The sequence below is a fragment of the Vicugna pacos genome, chromosome 1, assembly GCF_048564905.1.
Source record: "Vicugna pacos chromosome 1, VicPac4, whole genome shotgun sequence".
NCBI lineage: Eukaryota > Metazoa > Chordata > Mammalia > Artiodactyla > Camelidae > Vicugna > Vicugna pacos.
The window spans coordinates 61,260,654-61,283,734 of record NC_132987.1 but is presented as its reverse complement, the minus strand read 5'-3'; the positions used below and the strand labels follow the sequence as shown (position 1 = coordinate 61,283,734).

The window sequence follows — 23,081 nt, the reverse complement described above, 5'->3', positions numbered from 1 at the left end:
TAAAAAAAATTTAAAATCATGTCAAAACCCAATAATACCTAGGAATAAACTACAGACCTATCTGCTGAAAACTATGAAATATCGATAAAGGAAATTGAGGATGATCCAAAGAAATGGAAATATATCCCATATTCTTGGATTGCAAGAATTAATATTGTTAAAATGGCCATACTACCCAAAGCAATCTATAGTGTTAATGCAATCCCTATCAAAATACCCAAGACATTTTTCACAGAATTAGAACAAGTAGTCCTAAAATTTATATGGAACCAGAAAGGACCCATAATTGCCAAGGCAACCCTGAGAAAAAAGCACAAAGCACAAGGTATAACCCTCCCAGACTTCAGACAAGACTACAAAGCTACTGTAATCAAAAAAACATTGTATTGGTACGAAACAGACACATAGATCAATGGAACAGCATAGAGAGCCCAGAAATAAACCCACACACCTACAGTCAATTCATCTACATCAAAGCAAGAATATACAATGAAGAAAAGACAATCTCTTCAGTAATTGGTGTTGGGAAAGTTGGACAGCTTTATGTAAACCAATGAAGTTAGAACAGTCCCTCACAACATACATAAAAATAAACTCAAAAAGGTTTAAAGACACAAATATAAAACACGACACCATAAACTACTGGAAGAGAACACAGGCAAAACATTCTCAAACATAAATTGTAGCATGTTTTTTTAGATCAGTGTGCAAAAGAACTAAAAGCAAAAATAAACAAATGGGACCTAATCAAATGTAAAAGCTTTTGCACAGCAAAGAAAACCATCAACAAAACGAAAAGACCACCTGCAGAATGGGAGAAAATATTTGCAAATGATGCGACTGACAAAGGGTTAATATATGAAATATACAAACAGCTCATACAACTCAATACCAAAAATCCACAAACCCAATCAAAACGTAGGCAGAAGGCCTAAATAGACACTTCTCCAAAGAAGACATGCAGATGGCCAACAGGCACATGAAAAGATGCTCAACATCGCTAATTAGAGAAATGCAAACCAAAACCACAATGAGGTATAACCTCACACCAGTCAGAATGTCTGTCATGAAAAAGTCTATAAATAATAAATGCTGGAGAGGGTGTGAAGACAAGGGAACCTTCGTACACTGTTGGTGGGAATGTACGTTGGTGCAGCCACTATGGAAAATAGTACGGAGGTTCCTTAAAAAGCCAAAAATAGAACTACCATATAATCCAGCAATCCTACTCCTGGGCATATATCTGGCAAAGACAAAAACTCTAATTTAAAAAGATACATGCACCCCAATGTTCACAGCAACACTATTTACAATAGCCAAGACATGGAAACAACCCAAGTGCCCATCCACAGATGACTGGCTCAAGAAGATGTGATATACATATGCAATGGAGTATTACTCAGCCATAAAAAGAATAAAATATTGTCATTTGCAGCAACATGGATGGACCTACAGAATATCACACTAAGTGAATTAAGTCAGACAGAGAAAGAAATATCATTTATATGTGGAATCTGAAAAAATATATATAATTTGAATCTATATACAAATTAGAAGCAGACTCACAGACAGAAAACTTATGGTTACCAATGTGGAAAGGGAGATGAAGGGATAAATTAGGAGTATGGTATTAACACTATATGTAAGATAGACACATAACATGAATTTACTGTATATATACAGGAAACTATATTCAATCTTATAACTTATAATGGAAAATAATCTGAAAAAATATACATAGATATAACGGAATCACTTTGCTGTATACCTGAAACTAACACAATATTGTAAATCTACTTCAATCAAAAAATAAAAATAAAATCCAAACTGGCATCCTCGTGTTCTAGACAGTCATCAAGGGGATGGGGGAGGCCCCCAGGCAGTCTGAGTGAGGCAAGTGGGGTCTGGGGAACTGCTCTTGACCTATTCATCATGGGAGGGGGTGGTTCTGAAACCTGTGGTTGTGGCCACTTGGTAGCAAAGGTGGCTCTGTCCAGAGCACCCTCCCTGCTCCTCGCTCCCTTTCTTCTTTCCCACCTCCTGCTCCTTCACAAAGGCTCAGCTCAGGGCTGCAGGAAGCCTTCTCTGAACCCCCATCTGGGGTTAGATGTCCCTCCTCTGTCACCCATGACACTGAAGCACCCCTTTGCAACAATGTGGAGAATTTCATGTGTCGGGGGTTTCCTGTAAGAGAAAGCAACCACACTGAGCGACGGGCTCTGTCTCCTGAGCGGCAGGCATGGAGGAGGCCCAGGAACATGGAGCTGCTGGGCCTTTGACGAGCAGCATCCTATAGCCCGTGGCCCGGCCTGCAAAGGGAAGCGGAAGTCCAAGGGGGCATTGGCAGGAGGCTGTGAGGCCTGGAGAGAGAACTGCTAGGGCCTATTTTAAGACAAGAGTCACGAGTGAGGGTTCCAGAGCATTGAGGGCGTGGAGAGACGTAAGAGGAGTTTTGCAGAAAGTATAAGAGACGGTGACACTGGTGGCAGGGTTTACGAATGGGATCACCTTTACCCTTTTTCAAGAAACACAAACACAGATTGACCTTGCTCTGGTATTTAATTCTGGCTGCTGGACTACCTGCTGTTGGATGCCACAAAAGGTAGAGACTGGGTCATGTGGGACCAAAGGGTTTGTTGCACAGACACTACTGTCACCTTGCAGCCTCTTCAGTCTTACCACCTGCCTATCTCCTGTGCACTCCTCAAAGGCAGGAACCCTGGCGTCCTTGTGCCCCCAGCACCTGACACAGTGCCTGCATGAGGTGGTTGCTCACTCAATCTGGGTTGTTTGATTGTAAGATTAAGTGAGGAGAGAAGAGAAATGGCACCAGTGGATTTGGGGAGCAAGAGGGAAGAGTGAAGAGAGGCCCAGAGTTGCCCAGGTCACAGAATCCCAGTAGGGCCAAAGGAGGAGTGGATGGGAGAGCGCTGGACAACTGGGAGGACGCGGCATGAGCACCGAATTGGGGGAGATGGGTGGAGGCCCAGAAGTCAACACTCATGGTGGGAAAGCTCCCTCTGTGTCCCCATTTAGTGTTCTCACATTGGTCCTTTCATCAGGCTTAATGAATTCCTGGGATGTGACAGTGGTGCCCATAAAACTCCCAGTATGTGGGTGGAGGATGCCCTCAACGTTCCATTAGCCCTGCTCAGTGGGACCGAGAGGGATGATCTTGAAGCACAGGCCGAGTGAGAAAGAGATACTTAGAGAAGTAGTGAGCTGTGCATCACTGGAGGCATGCCAGCAGAGGCTGTGCAACCTCGAGATGAAATTTGAGCAAGTTGGGAGCTCGCACGGCCTGACCTACACATCCCTGAGAACCCTGGGATTCTAGATTTCCAAGCCCATTCTCTGCCCTTTTCTCCATCACTAACTCGACTGAGAAGCATTTTCTCTCTGCATCTGAGCATTTTCAGGTCCTACTTCTAGGAAGGAGCCTCCTCTTTAAAGACTCTAGGACCACGATGATGTGAAAATCCCTTCCATACTCTCATCGCTGTCCCTCTCCCTCTCCCCATGTGGTGATCTCAGTTCCCTCTGAGTAGTGCTATAGGCCACACCGAGCATCCCACAGGCAGAGACCCAGAGAGGAGAGAGATGGCTCTGGAAAAGGACATCAGGCTGGACCTGGCCTGGAAGGTTGTAAAAAGGAGCTGGACGGAAACTCATGCTGCCGCAGGGATTTGACTTGTGGCTCTTGCCCATGTGCTGGTCAGATCCCAGATCAAACCACACATATGGGCTGAAACCCTGAGAAGGGATGGGGCTTAATCAAAGAAGCACTAGAAAAGACTAATCCTTAAAAAAACAATACAGCCAACATTTAAAAAAAAGATAAATAATCTTAGCAAAATGGAGAAGGAACCATCTTGACCCAACCAGGATAACTGTTACCAGTGCCAAAAGGTGCTTGCAGTGATTTTTCTTAAAAAGAAAAAAAAAAAAGAAAGAAAAAAAAAGATGTTATCAATAAACACTACTGATGCTCTGGGCTACAACTGAGTGAGTGTAATCCATGAAGTCCTTGGTCACAGGGTGACACCAGGTTGGTTGAAGCCCTCTCCGGGCTCAGCCCACAGCGCACTGCCTGGCCAGCGCTGGTGCCGGCACAGGAGCCCTGCCGGCCCTGGCTTGGGGGTGTTCAGCTCCCTAGAGACACCTCCCCGATGCTTCTTGCTGCACAAAGAGCAGTGGGGCCTTTCTCTCTGAAATAAGGGTATTAAACCCAGTTACCCTCATCCCTTCCCAGCTTTCCTTTCACTTCCAGTTACTCTTGGGATACGTGGGAGCGGGAGGGGAAGTATGCAGGTGGGAGCATCTCTGCGGGAGCTCTGAGGACTTACGGTTCAGAAACAGGCGCTTACAGAGGGTCTTCACTTTTACAACCTCACTGAGCTTACAGCAGTGTGCCAACCACCCCCGCCTCCCTCCGCCCCCCAAAGATGGAAATGCAAGGGACTATTATCTCCATGGTACATGTAGGGTAAACTGAGGCTCAGGGAGCTCAAGTTATTTGCTTAAGCTTGCCTAGCTTGAAAGTGGTAGTACCAATACTATAGCAAAGGACCCCTGGCTCCCAACTATTCTGTCATCCAGCAAGTCTTTATTTGGTTCCTACTGTGTATCAAACACTGTTCTAGGCACTAGAGATACAGTAGTGATCAAGACAGACGTGGTCTTGATGCCTCATGGACCTTACTGCCTAATGAGAAAAGACAGAAAACAAAAAAGTAAACAAATAAACAAGCAAAAGAGGGGGATTAAGGCTTTCTTGTGTGTGTTTTGGCTCAAGCAATTTGGTGAATGCTGCCTTTAAGATAAAGACTTAGACACCTGCACCCCAATGTTCATAGCAGCACTATTTACAATAGCCAAAACATGGAAACAGCCTAGATGTCCATCAACAGGTGACTGGATAAAGAAGATGTGGTATATTTATACAATGGAATACTACTCAGCCATAAAAACCGACAACATAATGCCATTTGCAGCAACATGGATGCTCCTGGAGAATGTCATTCTAAGTGAAGTAAGCCAGAAAGAGAAAGAAAAATGCCATATGAGATCGCTCATATGTGGAATCTAAAAAACAAAAACAAAAACAAACAAACAACAAAAAACAAAGCGTAAATTCAAAACAGAAATAGACTCATAGACATAGAATACAAACTTGTGGTTGCCAAGGGGGCGGCGGGTGGGAAGGGATAGAAGGAATTTCAAAACTGTAGAATAGATAAACAAGATTATACTGTGTAGCACAGGGAAATATATACAAAATCTTATGGTAGCTCACAGAGAAAAAAATGGGACAATGTATATATGTTCATGTATGACTGAAAAATTGTGCTGAACACTGGAATTTGACACACTGTAAAATGATTATAAATCAATAAAAAATGTTTTTAAAAAAAAGATAAAGACTTAGAAGCAGTTTTTTTTTAAAGGGGAGAGGAAGAAATCATGTCTTGTTGATGATAAAGATGAGATGTTTATTAAAACAGCCAAGTATAGATCTCAAATATACTGTTGGAATTCATGGGAGAGGCTGATTATGGGCTATCAGTCTGAGGGTCAGATTTATGGTTTCAGGATGGGTAAGTGAGGACGTATTGCACCCTCCTTCTCTTCTTGAAAATCACCTCCAATATAAAACAAAATCCTGAAATAAAACCCCAAGACTGATGAAGGGAGGAGGTATCTGTAACCTGAAACCACAACACATGAAGATGGGAAGCAGACAGGGAAACAAGAAATGATCAGCAGAGAAGAGAAAGCTCTAGTCTAAAATGCCAGAAGGTAGAGGGTACCAGCAGGAAGGGAGCTGGTCTACCCTGCAAGCACAGGAGCAGGAGGTGGGGGGGGGCATGAGATAGGAAAGGTGGGAGTGAGCCCAGGGGAATGGGGGCTGACGACAGGGAGGGGATTTTGAAAATCTATGTAAGGAGAGGTAGTCTTTGCTCAGATTCCCACCGATGGGTACCCTTTCCCCAACCTGGCAGGAGACTGGCAGGAAGTTTGTTTTCCGGATAATGAACTAGGGAAGCCTGAGAGTGGGGAGCGCAGCAACGAAGCCCTAAGAACAACAGATTAAGCAAGAATCTGCAACCTGGCAGGTGAGCCTGCCCCAGCCTCTGCCCCAGCCTCTCCCCCAGAAGCTAGGCATCTACCCTCGGGCAGGCGGTCGGAGGAGCAGCTTTCTATTCTCTGGAGAAACTGAACTGCCCGGGAATACCTGTCACTGCTGACTTTGGGGGACCTGGGTGAAAATACCAGACTATGATCACCCCATAAGGAAGCTCACCAGTCTCCTAATCCTACGTGTGTCCCAGGGTTTCCTACAACACTTGAACACAAAGGCACAGTTAAGTTCCATCAAATATTTGAGGAGAGCCTCCGACACAGAACTTTATATCAAAACAATCAGAAAAAGGCACCCAGAAGCAGCAGATAATACCCAGATAAAGAAGATGTCAAAATAAATGATGTCCTCAGAAAGATGAGATGGAATTGAATCCATGAGACACAAATAGAAGCTATAAAGAAAAGGAACAGGTGGAGATCATAGCATACTCTTAGAAATCAGAAATGATAGCCAAAATAAATTTAATAACAGAGTTGGATGATAAATTTTGGGGACATCTCCAGAAAATGGGAGAGGGAGGAGACAAAGGTGGAAAACAGTAAAGTTTTTTTTTAATTAGTTCATTTCAGAGGTTCAATAGGAGTTCTAGAAAGAAACTAGAGAAAGAAGGAGGAAGGATATTACCAAAGAAATAAATAAGACACGTAAGAAAATAGAAGAAATAATTTCCCAGAACCGGAGGACATAATGCCCTGTCCATACACTGCAAGAAAGCCCATATCACTGCAATCAATATGAAATTTAAGAATGCCAGAGATAAAGAGAAAAATCCGAAAAACTTCCAGTCAAGTGTGAAGATGGAACAAAGACATTTTCAGACACAAAAAATCAGAACATTTGCCTCCCACGCATCTCTCACAGGAAGCTTTGGGGGAAAACGTCCCCCAAAGAAAGGCGAAGGCACAGGAGCCAGGCAGGTGGGGTCCGATCCAGCCGAGGGGGGCAGGGAGCCCAGCTGCACAGCACGCCCAGAGTATCATTTGGAACAGGAGGTCCAAGGGGTCTGGCGGGAAAATAGAACTCATGAAATAACAGTGACTTATTTGATCAAAAAATTGTATTGCTAGGCCTGAGGTGGTGTAGGAAGATCAAGCCAGATAAAGAGAACTAAAACTTTTTTTTTTCCTGGAGTTAATCATTTTCATTTGACTGAAGGAAGAAAATACATTCATTTGACCTAACAGTGAATGATATTAACATATTGATATAAATAAGATACTATTACAGATTTCCTTAAAACTCACACATAAGGAGGGAGGTGCCAAATAAAAACTGTCCCTCGCCATCTGGTTCTGTAAGAAAGAAGTCACTAGCCACTGCAGGCGCTGACTTGCAACACATCCTGAAAGGAGTTCAGGGTGGAGATCGGGAATGAGGCACTCTGTGCTCTGGGAATAACTGGCAGAACAGGACTTTAGACAGATATTTTCAGGAGAAAATTTTATGAGCCCAATTTCTCGCATCTTCTCCTATCTAAAGCACTAAATAAGCACTAAAAGTCATTAAGGGAGACATCTGCTCCTCGTGACTAGCAGCAACTCTCTGCCAAAATGTGTGCTTGATTGCACGTACCTCCTTCACCAAAAACATACGTAGTACTGACCTCCCTCCCCACCTCTTCAGAGCAGCTCCTCAGAGCTATCTGAGAGGCCGTCACATGGGCTAGAGTCCTCAATTTGCCCCAAATAAAACTTTGCTCACTATTTCCACGTTGTCCATTTGTTTTTCAGCCGACAGAGCGAAAGGGATGTCAAATACTTTAAATCCTTATTTACTATCAGACGTTAACAGACATTATATAAAATTGATCATCAAAAGCTAGCAAGATGCATATTGTTTAGAAATATGGAGGGAAATAGTGGGAAGAAGCTAGAGGCACTGAAAGAAATAGTTTCTGAGGACTTATGAGGAAGGGTAGACAAGATACTGCAGGTTTTTAAGAGAAGTTTTTAGCACCGTTTGACTTTAAGAAATGATTTGCATGCAATGCTTTGACAAAAATAAGAACTCATGGCAAAGACAGGATGTTTAAAGTCTCAGGACTGATTGAAATCCTTAGGAAGGATGTAAACAGCAAGGCTGTGAGGGCCCAGGACCAGGCCATGAACACTCCGACATTTAGATGCTAATCTGAGGAGGCGGCACAGTTAGCACTCAGTGCTGGGGACTGGGATGGGTGGGAAACAAGAAGAGGGAAGGGACCAGAGGAGCCAAGAGGAGGAGGAGGGAATGGTAGCTGAATGCTGTGGCTCTGGAAAATAAAGTTGGGAGAAAGTTATTCTTTATGGTATATGAATGCAGTAGAATTAAAGATGGCTTTTTAAACTGTATAATTCAGACTCAGCTAAATCAGCCTGGCCTTCTCCCCCTAGTATAGATTTAAAACCTTTGGCTGTCATATCACTAGCAATCCCATCTCATCGCCTACCCTCAGTAGAGAACAACTTTCTCCCCTCTGCCCCAAATCGAATTTGTGCTGGAGCTGGCTCAGACCAGCTTGCGAGAGCTGACTGTCAATTTGTCAGGGATTTTGCAATCTGGTTGTGTAACATTGTGATTTGTAATAAGAAATACGTTGCCCTGTTTCTAACTCAGAGCTTCTAAACCCTCAAGTGGCAGAGATCAAGGTGTTTTTCGTTATGTTAATCAGGTGACTTTTGGGATGCCCCCAGGTCACCTGAGGACGGGGGCTGGTTCCCAGAAGAAACCACCCCATGATTGGAGGCTGGAATTTTCAGTGCAGCCTCTCCCATCTTTCTACCCCTGGGGAGGGAAGAGGGGGGCTGAAGGTTGAATCAATCACCAAAGGCCAATGATTTAATCAAACGCCTATATATGAAGCCTCCACAAAACCCCAAAAGGATGGAGTTTGGAGAGCTTTCTGGCTGAACACGTGGAGATTCAGGTAGAATGGCACACCTGGGGAGAGAGCCTGGGAGCCCTTCCCACGTAGGTCGCCCTAAGTACATCTTCCATCTGGTTGGTCCTGAGTTACAATCCTTTAATAATAAACTGGTACTCTAGCAAGTAAAATGTTTCTCTGAATTCTATGAACCGCTCTAGCAAATTAGCTGAATCCAAGAAGAGGGGTCATGGGAACCTCTGATCTATAGCTGGTTGGTCACAAGCACAGGTGACAATCTGGATTTGTGACTGGCATCTAAAGTTGAGGAGGGGCATTCTTGTGAGACTGAGCCCTTAACCTGGGGGATCTGATGCTACCTCTGAGTAGAGTGTTGGAATTGAGTTAAAACACCCAGGTGGTGTCTGGAGAATTGTTTTTTGGTGTGGGGGCCCCCAGGCCCCCATGCCACGCATGTACACCATGCATTAGAACCACCTTTTAGGTTGTTAAATATAACCATCATTAAAGATTAAACTATAAACTTTCAATTAAATTATCTTAAAAGCAAAAATAACCAATACTCAAAACTTATCACTTCCTAATTATATGACACCATTTTACAGTTCTTTATGCTGTTGAGGTTATCTGTATCTGTACGGTGGAAATACCATCCAAAAGCACGCTACTGGGCATCTTTCTTGACTCTGCATTGGTGACATCATGTTGGTAGCTTGAATTAAACCACAGTGGGAATATTTAGACCCCGAGAAACTGGCAACCACCACAAAGCTGGGCTTTTCCCCACAGATTGCCAGTGGTTAAACATATACCAGTACATCACTGCTTCTACAATTCTTCGCGTGTTCCCGTGAGATATACAGATGGATGAATGGGTACGTGGCTGGTGGGTGGGTTGGCTGTGTGGCCGGCTGGCTGGAAGGCCCCTCCCCGCTTTCTGCCAGTCACTGGAGCCTAAAGACCACATTCCCAGGGCACAAAGAGCAGAGCAACATGAGGAAGGGCTGACTCTAGCTGCCAGTTGTCTGTTCTTAGCTGAAAAGTATCACCAACCTGCTCAGTCTCGTCCAAGCATGGAGAACAAACGGCTTGCTTTAGAAGTGAGATATCTCCACCGATATTGCTAAGAGAAGGAAAGCCTTTCATGCAGAGGGAAGAGGGTACTTTTTATCCTTTTATGCTTGTATATGGCCTTATTGTCAAGCTGTCCCCTGCCCGTTCTCTGCCCACCGCACCCCAGTGCTGGGGGTTGACAGCACACTCCTCACTGACACACTTCTTATTTCCATGGAGCCTCTGCCGCAGCTAGGCTGAGGGAAGAGCTAGGAACACAGCTCAGATCATACAGAAATGGCTGATAAAACAAACAAAACTAAGGCAGACGCTGGTGCAACAGAATATGAAGGGTGCAGCATAACCTGGGACTCCCCAATGAGAGGTATGAATGGCAGCGGGGTGGCATGTACCCGATTCCCCTGGAGAAGCAACACTGGGCACGTTTACTCACAAGCACTCACCCCCACCCCATCTTGCTCAAGAACGTCAGGAAATACCTCTTACCATTTTCCGGGCTCCTTGAAATGCTGGAGGGCTGGGTTCTCATCCCAGCTGTTTCTCTGTGACACTGGTATGTTAATTCACCCCTCCGGGCCTCTGTTTTCTATCTGTAAAGTAACAGAGTGAGCTTAGATCAGCATCTCTCAGAACACATTAATGGCTATTAAAAAAAGATTTTGTAATCAGAAGTCAAAAGATTTTTGGGGCAAAATGTTTGGAAAGCCCTATACCCACACTGGATCCCTTTCTTGGAGAGTCACAATGCTCTTGTGTACATATTAGAGGCTCTGAGAAGTCCTGCAGGAGAGAACTATGTTTGTTTTCATTCTAAGACATCTCAAATTTATTTCATGACAGAATCCTTTTTAAAGAATTGTTGTTTTGGAGTATCTTCAAGGATGGGTAGGGGGTCCCTTTAGCATGATCTACCTGATTCCAGGAGTAATTATGGTCATTTCATGTTTATTTCCAAGTCACTGGCCACAGGGTAAAGTGGGACTGGATGGAACAAACATTGTGGGTCTCCTCTGTTCCAGGTGCTTTTTATATCTACCATGTTATTTAAACCTAATGAAAGACTCTGAAAGGAGATCATATTGCATCAATTTAACAGATGAAAAATAGAAGGTTTAATGATGTTAAGTTACTGACCTAAAGCCTCACAGGCAGCAAGTGGCAGAGTTGAGATGTGTCCAGAGTGTCTGGTTCTGACCTCTTGACCTTCGCTCCCCACTGGGCATCTCCCAGGAGGTTAGACAGACCTGGACTTGGCTTGTGCTCTTTCTCACTTTCTGGGCATGTGCTGCAGCTGTTGCGTTGCCTTCTGGGCCTGGGCAAGCCCTCCCCAGCCATGAGGCTCCCGTATTCAGCCCCCAAGGGCAACTGCCCCTATCTCTGGTCTGCAGCTGCTCTGTGGCCTGGCTGCCACCTTGCACTCCAGGCTCACCAAGTATTTGGTTCTCCTCCATTTCTGCCTGGTATCCTCCACCTCACCTCCCACCTGAAGTCTCCCCCAGCTCTCCCACTGCCCTCTCTGCACTCCCTCCCCTTTCTCGTTCCTGGCACTCAGAAGCAGTCTTAGAGACATCCCTGTGCTTTCTTTTCCTCAAGACTGTTCCTTGAGAACAGGGGCTGTGTCCCCCAGTTGCTGGCTCTGGGGTTACTCTGGGAAGCCTGGGGTCAGCCCAGCACTTCCTTGAGTGTGTCGACGAGTTTCTGGGACCCTGCTCCTGGTCCCTGTACACCCTCACCCCAACCCTGATCCCTGAGAGACAGAAGGGTGAGTAGATGGAAGCTTGGTAGATAGAAGAGTGACACTGGCTTCAGACGGACCAGCCCTGACCCTCCACCATAACCTCTCTGAGCCTCACCTGTGAGACGGAGATCCCGGGGTGGCCTTGAAAACTGAACAGAATAAGGCACCTGGAGTTCTCAGCACCAGGCTCTGCACACAGTGAGTGAGCGATACAGGCAGAGAATGAAGACGGCTCTGCTGAAGACAACTCAGGGCCAGAGCGAGCCCTCCAAGGCTGCTGCTCAAGGCTAGGCTCTCTGGGAAGTGTGCTTGGGATGAAGATCAGCAAACGGGGTGTGTACTGGAGGGAGCTGGTAGGATCCACACCTGTGAGAGGGAAGAGCCAGAAGCAGGACTGTGTTAAAGGAAGAAGCTGGAGTTTCAGCTGACTCCGAGGGCCTGGGGTCTGGAGCGGTGGGGGTGGAGGGGGTGGCGAGGCTTCAGTATTGTCCTGTGTTGGGGTGACGGGCCAGACATTTACACCCTGAAGTTGATCACTCACCTACTGTGGGACACCGAGAGGTGGGTGAGCCCTCGCTGCCAGCAGGTCTCTTCAGCCCGGCCCAGCCGCACGGGGAAGAGAGTGGAGGCGTCTTCTGGCTGTGCTCTCAGCAACAGGGATGAATCCTTTCTTCTAAAGGGGGTCTGAGCAGCCCATCGTGGTGCCCAACCCAGAAGTCCTCGAGAGCAGTGGTTCTCAAACTCGAATCACCTGGAGGGTTTTAAAGCATTTCTGGAATTGGAGCTCTGGAGTTTCTGATTCGTCAGGTCCGGAGTGGGCCAGAGAATTTGCTCCAGGTGGTGCTGCTGCTGCCCCGGGGACCACGTGCTGAGCACGACTGTTACAACCCCCTCACACTCTGCGGATGGGGGATTACTTGGGGACTGTGTGATATTCTGTACCCAAATAGTCTCTTATCCAAGGGTTTTTGCATCCGATGACTTGCTTGCGTGAATTATTCTAACAGTGGTTGCAAATGGTATTTTCTCTAATTCCTTCTGAGTTTATTAGCTGGCATTTTACTATAAAGAGGAGCTTTCTCTCTCTTTACCCTTCAGACCAGTGGCTCTATATTTGAATTACCTGGAGCTTTTAAAAATAATTAAAGTCTGCCTCCCACCCTCCCATTCTGATTTAATTGATCTCATTGGGGCATGAGCGTCAATGTATTTTTAAAGTTCCCAGGTGATTCTGCTGTGTAGTTTGGGCTGAGAGCCTGCTCTGAGTACTGGAGAGCCACGGAAAAGAGTTCGATGGAGGGGAGTGAAGGCCCAGTTGGAGTTTCAGAAAGGGCCCTCTGGCTGCAGAGGGGAAGGCTCTTTCAAGTGGGGAGGGCTGGGGGCGGGGAGTCTAGTGGAGTGAGTGCGTTTGCAATAATCCTGCTGAAACACCATAAAGGAGAAACCGAAGAAAAAAGTTCATGTGCAAAAGCATTTTGATGCCGCAGTCCTGGGAGTTGTCTTTGAGGAAGTTGTGGGCTGAAGTTAACAAACAAACAAAAATTAATAGGCAAGCCTTTCTCTTTTTCATTTGTGGCGTGGCCCGTGTTTCAAGCATTTTCACATCCCTCCATACTCATACTTAGAAGCATTTGGGAAGATAGCAGGACTGAAGTTGAGGGTGAGGCGTGTATCCCCCACCATGTTTGCTCTCCAGTCCCCCAGAGCTGTGAGGTCCCATGAAATAATACTTGCAAAAGCCAACTGGCTATGAAACCAGCTCCTTTCTTTGCCTCCCCACCCTTGCCGAGGCCCCAGCTTCAGAGGCCCCCCCTCACCACACTTTCCTCTCTCAGCCCCAGCTCTGGCTCCCTGGTAGTTTGCTCTGGGTCCTGTGACACCCTAGAGCAGGCCCCTTTATGAACTGCCAAGCCCTGGCCACCCGGCCCTCTGCAGCCAAAGACTCACCCAAAAGGACCAAGCTTTTTTCTCTCCTTTGAGTTTTTCTCCCTTTCTTGGAGAATGTCAAACAGAGAAATGCAGTTTAGAGGAAATCAATATCCTCAGATGGAGAACTTGCTGCACTTACAGGAAATCAATTTGGCACAAATTGACAGAGCACCTGCTGTGGGTGGGGCCCTCAGCACCAGCCCCGGAGGGAATCAGAGTTGAATCAGCTCCCGCTAGGCCAGAGAAGATCACAGGCAGGAGGGGAGATGGACACTGGCATCAATAATTTATATAAAGCTGAAGAGTGTTGCCAAACCAGAACACCATTTACGCCTCTGAGCCGCCACTTCCTTACCTGCGGGATGCTGGCAATAATACCTACAAAACTTTGTTGTGTGGAAAACAGGAAATGAATGTTTAAAAATGCATGTGAAAGGACTTTGAAAGTCCTATCTGTGCTTCCCTATCCATAATGACCAATGTTACAATGGCGGGGCATGCGAAGGAGAGATTGGTTTAGAGCTGGGGGCTCTAGGCGTGTTTCTTGAAGGCTGGATTTGCACCTTAAAAATACTGTAATATTAGGTTTGACTGTTAGTACCAGAGAAATCCAAAATAGCAAATGGCTTAAGCAAAATACAAACCTCTTTCTTTTCATAGAACTATCCAGAGGTAGGGGGCCTATACTGCCAGCATAGCAGCTCCATGGGGTCAAGAACACATAGTATTCTTCTGCCTTGTTGCTCTTCTATATATTGCTTCTGACCCAAGACTACCTCATGGTCCAAAATGGCTGCTCCAGTTCTAGCCATTAAACCCACATTCCAGACATCAAGGAGGACAAGAAAAGGAGAAAGGTATATCCCTTCCCTTTAAAAAAAAAAAAAAAAGGCCCCGAAGTGGCACTTACCTATTGACTAGATCTTCGTCACATGGCCATATTTACTATAAGAAATGCTGGGAAATGTAGTCTTTATTCTGAGTGGCCATGTTCTTAGCTAAATATCCCATGGAACAGGAGAGAACAGCTATTGGGACCAACAAGCCTCAGCTGCTACAGCAGGGCAGGCCCCTGGCTGCCTGCAGGCTTTGTCTCCAGCTCATTTCATTCCTTTTTTTTTTTCCTGGTTGGTTCCATTTTTCTTTTTCTTTTTTTAAATTGAAGTATAGTGTGTCAATTTCTGGCATACATCATAGTGTTTCAAATACATACATGTATTTGTTTTTGTTTTCATATTCTTTTTCATTATAGGTTACTACAAGATATTGAATATAGTTCCCTGTACTACATAGAAGAAATTTGTTTTTATCTATTTTATATATAGTAGTTAGTATTTGCACATCTCAGACTCCCAATTTATCCCTTCCTACCCCTTCTCCTCCTGGCAACTATAAGTTTGTTTACTATGTCTGTGAGTCTGCTCCCATTTTGTAGATAAGTTCCTTAGTGTCTTCTTTTTACTTTTCTTTTTTTTCGATTCCATATGAGTGATCTCATCTCTTTTTGCTTTAATGAGACCTCTTTCTGCTGCCCTCCATCCCCCTTCAATTTGGTATCCAGAAGAACGAACCCACAAGGGATGGGCCGGCTGGCTCTGAATTCTGACTTCCCTGGGAAAGCACAGAAAGTTCCATACATTGTTTCAGCTGCTCCAGAAAGAGCTCTGCCAGGAGCAGACGGGTGACATGGGGGATTGTGTACTGATGTCTGCACAATATTGGTGGTGGCAGGAATCCAGTGATCTGAAGATTTTCCCCCTGAGAGGAGGGGTCCTCTTTGAGGTCCCAGGTGGGAAGGCCTCCTGAGGAGCTGATGGAGACTCGCACCTCCTCTCCCCGGTAGTGGGGAAGGCTGTCTCTTGGGTCCACCTCCGCTTTTCCCATGTAGACAGGTGTGGCCCAGGCCCAACCGGGCCCTGGGCTCATCTACCTGGGGAGGAGCTGGGTGAGTTGCAAAGAGAAGGTGTCTGGAGGATTCCACCTCTGCCTGCCTTAGGGCATCCAGGCTTCAGGAACAAGAGGTGTCCTGGGAGGCTCTGGTGTTCATCTCTGCCCACCACTGCCTGGCTGCCTACAAAGGCCTCCTCACCCAGCTCATAGCCTTGCCCTGGCCCCGTGCCTGCAGTGCCTGTGTCCTCTCCCAGCCTGGTGAAAAAGCCCATCCTACCTTCACTTACACTGATCCTTGCCTGGAATGAACCCCCTGCCCCTGCCGCTTTTCACCCCAGCCCCTCCTCCAAATCCCCCTGTGCCCTCCTGCCTAGGTTCTCTGCTTCTATCCCATTTGGCTGTAACCACCCACTACCTCCCACCTAGGATCCCCTTTGTGCTCAACACACACCTCTCCTAATAGGACCACTTTTGGTCTCAGGGTGGAGGTATTTGGCACCTGTTCTGAGTTCTGCCCTAGATGAAGACCCTTGAGGTAGAGGGCCCATTTCTGTGTTTTTTTCCCAATAAGGCCCTGGCCCAGAGCAGGTGCTTAGCAGCTGTGTGCTGAACGGACACTGGTGAGCAGAGCTTAGCCCATTCCCCCACTGCCCACTGAATGAGAAGCAGCATGGTGGTGAGCTATTAGAACCTCAAGGGTATAAGGGTGGATGTGATAAACTTGGTGGACCGGCTGGGAACTCAGCACTGTTTGCATGGGACATACACTCAGTTCCAAACAGCCTGGTTTCAAATAAGCTCATGGGAACACATCTTTGGTGATCCTGGGGACTCACTGCCTTCCCCTGTGCCAGGCCTGGGAGCCCTGTCGGGGCACCAGCCAAGATGGGAAGAACATGAACACTTCTGAAGCGGGAAGAAGCAGATGTGAAATGGAAAGTCCTCCAGCCCCTTGCCCCCGTCCTTTCAAACTATCAAGGCCTGAAACCACCTCCCACCCCGCCCTTCCTGCACTCAGGAAGCCCCAGCAATCCCACTGTGGCTGGGACTGCAGCTATTTCACTGTGTCCTAAACAGATTTCTCTACCTTGAAGGTCAACATTGCAGCATTTCCTAGATCAGAAATAAAATGATCAATCATTAGATCCAGTTACCAAGACCCACCTCTGGGTGTGCGGAAAGAACTGCATCACCTTCCCCTTCCTTTTTAACCTGCAGCAATTTCTGTGCAGTTAACCCCATCTGACTTGGCGTTGACTCTGCCAGGTTCCTCTGCTCAAGGCTTACTGAACAAGCCCCTGCCTCACCTGATCCCCATCTCTGCTGATCCTCACTCAGACTTACAGCTTTGCTGTTGCTGTAATGCACCAATTAAACACTTAGTTTCAGGGTGAAAAGTGTACCCAGGACTGTTTCTATGCCTTCCCGCCCCGTGTTGAAAGAGGTAATTCACAATTGAAAGTGACCTATCTAAGTGAAGTAAGCCAGAAAGAGAAAGAAAAATACCATATGAGATCACACATATGTGGAATCTAAAAAAAAAAAAAAAAAGAACATAAATACAAAACAGAAACAGACTCATAGACATAGAATACAAACTTGTGGTTGCCAAGGGGGTGGGGGGTGGGAAGGGATAGACTGGGATTTCAAAATTTGTAGATACTGATAGGCATACGCAGAATAGATAAACAAGATTATACTGTACAGCACAGGGAAATGTATATAAGACCTTGTGGTAGCTTACAGTGAAAAAAAATGTGACAATGAATATATGTATGTTCATGTATAACTGAAAAATTGTGCTCTACACTGGAATTTGACACAACATTGTAAAATGACTATTACTCAATAAAAAAATGTTAAAAAAAAAGTGACCTATCTGAGGAACTGTTTCTAGGACTAAAATCCTAGATTTTGCTCAGCTATTTGTTTTAGCATCTCCATTTTTTTACTGATAATATTTAACTTTTTTTAATCATAACTAGGTTCCATATCGAAGAGCATACTTAAGTATACAGCTCAGTGCATCTTTGCAAACAAGGCATACCTGTGTAACCACTCTGTCATTTTTAAAGTCTTGATTTAGCCAAATAAGAGTCCATCAGGAGGGCAAGCCCCAACTGTGGTCCCAGATCAGAGCCTTTGTTCCATGCACTGGGCCTCACAGCAAGCCAGAAGGCAGGTTAGCTCCGCCCCTAGCGCAGAAGGGGAAGCACAGGCTCCGAGAGTACCGTCGCCAGGCTAGCTGAGCAGGGGGCTGGGGCTCAGACCGGCCCCCTGGCACCAAGTTTGACCTCTTCCTGCTGCCCCTGCCCATCCTCCGGCACTGCTCGTTGTGCTGCATGACCTGCTCTCTGGCCTTCCTGGAGCTGATGTGCCCGAAGTGTGGTCCCCAAACAGTGGCTGGATGGACAAACGGATGGGTTGACAGGGATGGCAGCAGCAAGGACAGCAAGTCTCTATTTTTCTTCACCTGCAGGTGTCCTTGGAAGGCCTTCTGCTGTCCAGCCACTGACCCCATAAACGTATCTTCTTGGCATCAGGTAGCAGACACTGCCCACTGAGCAGTGTCTGAGCACTGCCTCAGTCCGCTGGGAGACCAGAGCCCATGTATATCAATTGTCAGGTAACAAGCAGTGCTTTCCAAGCGTCTGTTGCATCCCTATCACCTGCATCGGGCTGGTGCATCACTCAGACACCTAACAAGGTCACGACGATATACCGGCCCATCAGAAGGATGCAGCCACAGAGCTGGAGCTGAGTCTCAGAGGCCCTGCCAGGTCAGGCGTCACCCTAGAGCAGCCAGATGGTGGGGTGGGGCTCTGGGGGAGGTGCTGGGCATCTGGGGGTGGGGGCCTCTCTGGAGCTTAGGCAGCAACCGTACAGAAGTATTTCAATACTTTAACAACTTGCCTGGGCACACGAGTGCATCCTGAGTGCAGCCCTGCTTGGAGACTGTGTGAAGAAAAGATCTATTCCTAGCTCCCAGGGAGCTTGCAACCCAGCTGAGGAGACAGGTGAGAGGTTCACAGCTGGAGAGAATCAACACTTCCATCTCAGCTGGTCAGTCCAGTTGCTCATTCACCCTCATGTCTCATGGGTCTGCTACGTGCCAGGCACTGGAGGATGACTACAAACTGGTCCTTGCCCTTAGGAGTGCACAGCTTACAGGAAGAACGAGGCAGCTAAACAGATAACTGCAGTGTCATCTTGTCTGTGTTGATACACTGAGTTTGAGATCACTTTAGAGCATCTTCCTGGGAAATACCAAGCTTACAGCCTTACAGAGTCACCTTTCCTAATTTCCTGTGTTTCAGACGAGGAGCCCAGGGTCTTTTTGGAATGGTTGTCTACCACTGTCACTTCTGGGGAAGCCCTGTTTCCTGGCAGTGTCTGATAGGGGATTTTCCAGGAACTCTGCAGAGCTCTCCTGCGAGAATCACATAGGAAATCCCCTTGTCAGTTCTAAAGGCCCAGTTATCGTACAGACAAATCACAGATTTACCAATGTGTAGAGGCTCACCTTCACTTACTCCATCCTGGGCACTGTTCTGAAGGAAAATGGATTTTGGATGTAAATGCTCTGTGATGATTCGGTGTTCCTGGGACATGAGTCCCTCAGGTTCCTTGCAAGCAGAGATTCAGGAACCAATGGCCAGGTTCACCCAACAGATGGGGGACCCTTCCCACCCTGAGAGGTGCCCCACATACCAAGGGAACCTGGGGTGCCGGTGACCCCTGGCCCTGGCTGCCTGGAGACCCTACCTCTTTCTGCCACTTCTGTGTCACAGGGAAATTCCAGGCTTCTCCAGAGACCATCTCAACTGCTTGGAATCCTGCTCTTTGACCTGTCTGGGCTGGTGCAGGCCTCGGAGGAAGGGAAAGTAAATAAATATGCATCCGTTTGATCACAGGCAGAACATTTCTTTCAACAGAAAGCTTCCTGAGGAAGAAAAGCAAAGGGGTTTGGAAGGAGAGTGCTGTGTGAGCACTGGCCAGTCCACGCCTTTGCTTGTCAAGGTTAGTGCTTGGTGTGCCCTGCAAAGCCTCTCCAGGAGTGGCCTCGTGGCCCTGCTGAGCCCTAGCACCGCATGGGTACCCCGGAGCCCTGCCCTGCCCACCCAGGTCCCTCCGGGCTGCACCTCCCTCTGGACCAGCAGGGGCAACTGAGGGGTCCATCCAGCTCCCTATGGCTTCCCAAGTGAAATGAGTCTTTGCCACTGAAGCCAGTAAGCCAGTCTCCCTCCAGGAGTTGGGTCTTCCTCAGGGCTGTGGAGGCAGTGCTGGGGCTGGTGGTAGGGCTGGGAAGCCAAACTCTGGTGTTCCCTATGAGGGTGTCATTGGACCTTTCAGGATTCTGAAAGAGAGAGGATGCTTGCATCTTTCTGGTTTCGGCCTTGGGAATCACTTGCTGAAACACTTGTCACTCCCCCTTTATATCTATACATCTCTGTCCTTGTCTGGCTCTAGCCAGACACCTTGTGTGGCCTTTAGATACTAAAGAACAGTAGGAGTCCCAGAAATCCTTTCCTGAAGTTCAAAGAAATCCACTGGTCTGCAGTCAAAGGCCCACTTGCTGATGAGCTGGTGAAAAGTCATGGTCTCTCACAAGCTCCACCCATAGATGATGTCTACTGTGGAGGTCCCGAGGGCACCTTAAAATGACCACGCAGAAAATTAACCCCCAACTTGCCCTTCTTCCCTCTTGTCCCACTCTACCCTATCCTTTCTTCTGCTAGACATCTGGGAACTCAAAGTTATTCCTCATCCCCCAATCCTCTGAACATTTAAAATCAGAATCTAGGCCATTATCTGATGTCCCAAAGATGCCCTTTGTGCTGAATCCCATTTCACCAGACTTGGTTAAATTGATCTCTTTTCATTAACTAATTAATTCATTCCAGATACTTCTAAAGTGCTGGGCACTGTGCTGGAGCTACAGTCACAGAGGTGAGGAGGACTCAGGCTAGGCAAAATCCTCCCCTGCCCTTGAGGGGCAGCCCTCAGAGGGCTCTATACTTTCTGTGCACCCATTCATCAGAAATCTGGATAGTTCGTAGCAGGAAACACAGGCCACACAATAATGGTCCATGTAAACAGCAGAGAATCAGAAGGTGGGAAAATGGAATAAAATGGGCTCTATAGGCATCCTCTATTTTTAGCAAATGGAGTTCATTCATTCAGGAAGCTTGATGGATAACTGAAGTGGGTCAACCAGGAAGGACACAGAATCCAGCAGCCCAGGGAGCTCCTAGCTGGGATAGCCCAGACCCTGTGCTGGAGCATCGTGTATAACAGCACATGTAATCCTCAGAACAACCCCTTGCAGGAGGTCCTCTGCTCATTTCCATTTTATAGATGAAAAAGCAGGGGAATTATGTGGCTGGCCCACAGTCACAGAGCTAGAGGCAGGATTCAAACACAGGTCTGTCTGACTCCAGTGTGTCTGTTAATTATGGCACAGAAAGGATTCCTTGTGTCCATCAGCTTCTTTTTAATCCAGGAAGACTAGGCGTTCACACACTGGCTCACCTAGCCTTTGAGTGCAGGGACGTATATTTAGCACCTACAAAGGAAGATCAGCCGTTATGTGTTTGTGGGTATTCTGGGTACTGACTGTTGACAGTTACCGGCCAGGCTTCATCTCAGGTTCTGTGCTGAAATCTCAGCCTGTATTTACCTTGCCCACAGAATGGCTCTGGAGATGGACTGGACTGGAAGGCAGGTGACTGGAGTTGTAATCCTGGGCTTGCAGGGGATTAGCAGTGTTACCTTGGAGAAGTCACTCTTCTCTGGTTTCAATTTCCCTGTTTGAAAATGAAAAAGGATGCAATACTTCTACTTCTCTGACAAGGAGAGAAGGACAGGTGCATCGAGAAGCGTGCCCAGGGGTGTTCATGGCAGTGCTGCACATGCTCGGGAAAACCTGAAGACACCCAGGGTAACCCCGGGTGGAAGCCGGCCTCCAAGTTGGCCCTCAATGACCCCACCTCCCGGCATTGTCCCAGGTGTAGTCCTCTCCCATCAAACCAGGGTTGTTATGCATGACCAACTGCCAACAGCACATGGCAGAGTGATGGCATGCCATTCTTCAGCTCGGCCTATAAATAGACAGCAGCTTCCTTCCTGGGTTCTCTCCCTCTTTCTCATCACTGGGGAAGCTGCCTTGTAGGCAGCCCTGTAGAAAGCCCCATGCAGAGAGGACTGAGTCTTCTTGCCAACACCCATGTAAGTGAGACACCTTATATGCCAATCTTTGACCCTCGGTCAAGTCTTTAGTTGACCGTAGCCCAGGCCACAGTTTGCCTGCAACCTCATAAAAGACCCTGATCCAGGACTGCCAGGAAAAGTTGTTCCCAGTTTCCTCACCTTAGAACTGTGTGAGATGATTAATGTGTATTGTTTTAAGCTGCCAAATTTGGGGGTTGTTAATTTGTTATACAGCAATAAATAATGAATATACCCTTATACTATAGAAAATTATGCAGCAGTTAAAAATGGAGATATGTGTGCTGATATGGAACAATTTCTAAGATAAATTGTTATGAGAAAGTAATAACTACAGAAAAACACACAGAGCTATAGCCCTTTTACATAAAACACCACCACCCCCCATTATATTTTATGTGCATTTGCATATGCATGCGCACATGCAGTAAATGAGCCATCATGCTATACCAGCTATTAACATCAGTTCACCTCTCAGCGAGGGGGTCAGAGGAGGACTTTTTTTTACTCAATATGTTGCACTTTTATTGTAGACTTTTACCATGATAATCTGTTCATGTATCACTTACACAATTAAAAAAAAAAACCTCTTTAAACAGAGAGGTTGGACTCTGTGATCAATGAAGTCTCTCTCAACTCTGCTGTTTTATAGTTCTATTACAACAGTCACTAGATGCAAATTGAAAGAATGAGGTAACATTTATTACCTCTTTGTTGGCAAGCATTGAACAGTTTGATAAATCAAGTATTGGCAATGATGTTCAGAAAACTGGTACTCTCATACACTGCTTCTGGAAGGATAAATTGAGAATCAATTGGGAAAGCTGGTTAGGATGGGCATAAGATAGTATCAACTAAAACAAAGCATGCAGACTCCCCCACCTTTGAGGTCTAGCACTTCTACTTCTAGATATTCATTCTTTTACACAGAAACATACTGGAAACCGGATGGTGTTATGATTATTGACATAAATGCTACCCTGTAAGGAGCGCTCTGTGACATACCTAAGGATGCAAATGACAGCAGAGCTTGCGAGAGCAAACACTGAGACAAAATTAAATGTCCGTAAATAAATGTTATTGTATTTTCATGCCACAGTATCCTATGAGACTATTAAAATGAATGAGCTAGACTTACATGTCACAATGTGGATAAATCTCTAAGACACAGCAAGTGAAAAAACATACTGCAGAATGTTACATATAATATGATA

The 23,081-nt window shown here is 46.4% G+C and overlaps 1 long non-coding RNA gene across 1 annotated transcript in view; it reads right to left on the bottom strand.

Annotated features, from left to right (window-relative positions):
- Positions 1-23,081, bottom strand: part of LOC116282632 (uncharacterized) — an 85,398-nt gene that overhangs the window by 16,068 nt on the left and 46,249 nt on the right. The window contains exons 5-10 of the long non-coding RNA XR_012073608.1: positions 22,575-22,658; positions 21,320-21,446; positions 19,405-19,996; positions 12,362-12,571; positions 11,936-12,186; positions 10,569-10,672 (exon numbers count right to left, since the gene is read on the bottom strand). This is a non-coding gene — a long non-coding RNA (uncharacterized lncRNA). The remainder of the gene's footprint in view (positions 1-10,568; positions 10,673-11,935; positions 12,187-12,361; positions 12,572-19,404; positions 19,997-21,319; positions 21,447-22,574; positions 22,659-23,081) is intronic.